Source organism: Ischnura elegans, chromosome 4 (assembly GCF_921293095.1).
Source record: "Ischnura elegans chromosome 4, ioIscEleg1.1, whole genome shotgun sequence".
In the NCBI taxonomy this organism is placed as follows: Eukaryota; Metazoa; Arthropoda; class Insecta; order Odonata; family Coenagrionidae; genus Ischnura; species Ischnura elegans.
Window position 1 is genome coordinate 128,057,963 of NC_060249.1, and position 3,008 is coordinate 128,060,970.

Consider the following 3,008-nt stretch of genomic DNA (forward strand, 5'->3'; position numbering starts at 1 on the left):
TTAGTCGTTTTTTTTTTCCTACCGCGCCACTATTTGGTAACCTATTCCTGTTACGACCACGGGGAAACCCAAGGCAAGATGAACCACGAGGAGTTTATGGCATTGATTGTTGCAGGAGGAGAAATTATGCAGCCTCCCGACTACTTTGTGGATGATGACGAAGACCTGGTAGTGGAGCATGTGGTTAGGGAATGAGAAAGAAGGGAGCGAAATTTCATTCCGAGAATCGAGGGATACCTACGCTGAAGATGTGGTTCCGCGATTCTCGGACAATGAATTTCAAAACCACTTCAGGTTAGCAGAATTATATATCCTCCTAAACTCCAGGTTAGTAAAATCAAAATGTTGATCTTCCTGGAATTGCATGGGTTATTATTAGTTCTTAATTTCGGTCGGAAAATCATGTGGAATGAATGTGTGGATAGGTATATGCGTTCCGTTACCTTAATGTTTAGAAATTAAGCACTCGGTGTCAGGGATCCCAGTTAGCGTGTTAGTCCGCACGTTGGCCTTGCAAGTCAAAGGTCCGTGGTTCGATTTCCGATCGAGGAAACCTTCGGCAGTTTTCAACGAACTTTAGTACATGCTTGCTTTTCTTAAAATAAAGTGGCGTGTATACGCTTAGACAATGTGGGCGGATTTCGTGGAATTGGAGTACAGGAAGAAAGGTTGGATTTTCTTATTTTGGTGCATACACCTTCATTTGTAGGGTCCTTCCTACCACTTTCCACTTCATCTTGGGGAGATAGGGGAGACGCTTCAGAAGAGCACCCAATGGTAGGAATCCTATGATAGCTGCTGATAAGCAGTTATTAATGGCTGTGGCGCCTAGCGACGTCCGATTTCTACAGGTGAGGCATCGTTACTTTTTGTCCAGTATTCATGTTCCACTCCTTATGTAAAGGACGAGTGGAATTAATATTTTTCTATGGGGTGCACACTGCGTTATGGTATATAAAGTGTTGTAAATGAGCATGATTATTCTGACATCTAACATGAATCTATGGTTGTAAAGAAGTCATAGTTTTCAATTACATTCTTGGCAATCAAGAATTCTGTTTTCTATTGTCTGTGAGTAATATGTGAACTCGTAAGTTTATTCAGTGTGTCATTCCTATCCTGCCTTTGAGCCTGTTCACAATCTTATGTTATGCCTATTATGCTTAAGCCTCAGAAGTTTATGCATGTGGTAAACACAATTTACCTCATGTAACTTGGAATAATGGTTTTACATCCAAAGATAATATAAGTGTACCACCAGTGGCGGCTCGTGGGTCAAATGCTAGGGGGGCGCACTCCACCGGGGGGTCATAAATTTTTAATATTTCGTGTATTTTATCAAGTTTTTACGGAAATCTAGGAATCAAACTTTGTGATGCCATATGTTCCGTTTTTTCAGCAAAAATACCTAGTTTTCCTAAAAAAGCTTGATTAATAAATAAGAAATGCAGTATACTCTCGGTCACACGGATCGGCTTAGTCCGGACTCTCGATTATACTGATCAATGATTTTGAAGAATAAAAATATATTTGCGGCGATATTTTGTAAATACGAACAAAAATACGTAACTTTAGGCCTACATTCATCGTGCGGATATGCCCGCAATACACTTCTGTTGTTCGTTTTGCAATCATAATGCGTTATTTGTCAAATCTATACAACATTTGCTATGATTTAGGTATCAATGACTCTTGTAACACCTGAGAAGGGAGGGGAGTGTCACTGACTTCCACTAGGCAGCAAACACTACTAGAATGCGCGCGCTTTGCTATTGCAGATGTAAACTTTGATGGCGGTGATCGCGTTGCTTCTTGAATACAGTATGATTTAAAATCAATAATTAAACATTTCTCTCACATTTTTAACAAAATCCGAAATACTCACATGCCTTTAGTTATATTGCAGAAGTCCATCCTCCTTTCCTTTTGTCCAGCAAAGTGATCAATAACACGTTCGTTGAAATCAGCGCCGGACTATAATTTCTTTCCTATTGAACACATGGCAAGGGCACTAGTCTAATAAACAAGGGACGACACAAAATAGGCCGACGAAAAATACGACCAAAAAGAACAAGGTGCCTGGACACAGAATTGGGACCATTTTTCTCTATATTTCCCTAAAAAACGAGCACTGTTGATTAATTCAAAATTGTCTTCTTGAATGTACACACAGCACGAAGAAACATCTTAATCGGCAATAGGGTAGTTTCATTCATCAAAGAAAACGAAAGGCATTGATTGCGATTCGTTACCCACCATTAGTGTATTCATAATACACAAATTATTTGGTTTTTGAAATACCGGTTTAGACGAATGGCAAGGGTCAAATTTTATCCTCATTTGAAAAAGGCCAGATTGGCGCCCATGCGATTCACTCCGCATGACGTCACAGGGACCTAGTTTCTACACGAGAGGATAGGAGTTATACATCGTCTGAGGTTACCAATGCATGCATGAGGCACAGAGCTCAGGGAAACATGTCTTAATAATCACCTATTAAAACTGGCTAAGGTCGGAAAGTTTTCTTCGTTTGATAAGGTATTAATAAATCTTTTTTAAGCCAAGCGCTACCATCCAGCAAGGTACTCCGCTACCCGCTAGCAGCCTGCGACGTATCAGCGCTAAGCCTCGCCTCAAGGTCACCTCACCGGGCGGGAGGGGGAACCAGAAATACGACGTACGGAGATATTTCCCGGCATTCATACTTAAGCGTCGCGTTTTCGCGCGCTTGAAAATTTTCACTTTTCATTTAATCACGAAAAATAGATATTGTCATTTAAAAATCTAAAAGCGTGAAATACGTACTCCAGGAGTAATAATCTTTCGATTAAGGCAATAAAAAAATAATAGGAAACCACCCTATTACGCACAGTTAACTCCTCGAAAATGATGTCTGAACTCATTTCACTCCGTTCTTTCCGAGAGTCTTGCCGTTACTATAAGGACGACTCAAGGGAGATAGAAGTCGTGGTCCACTAATTCTGATTCTGCTGAGGGACGAATTTAAG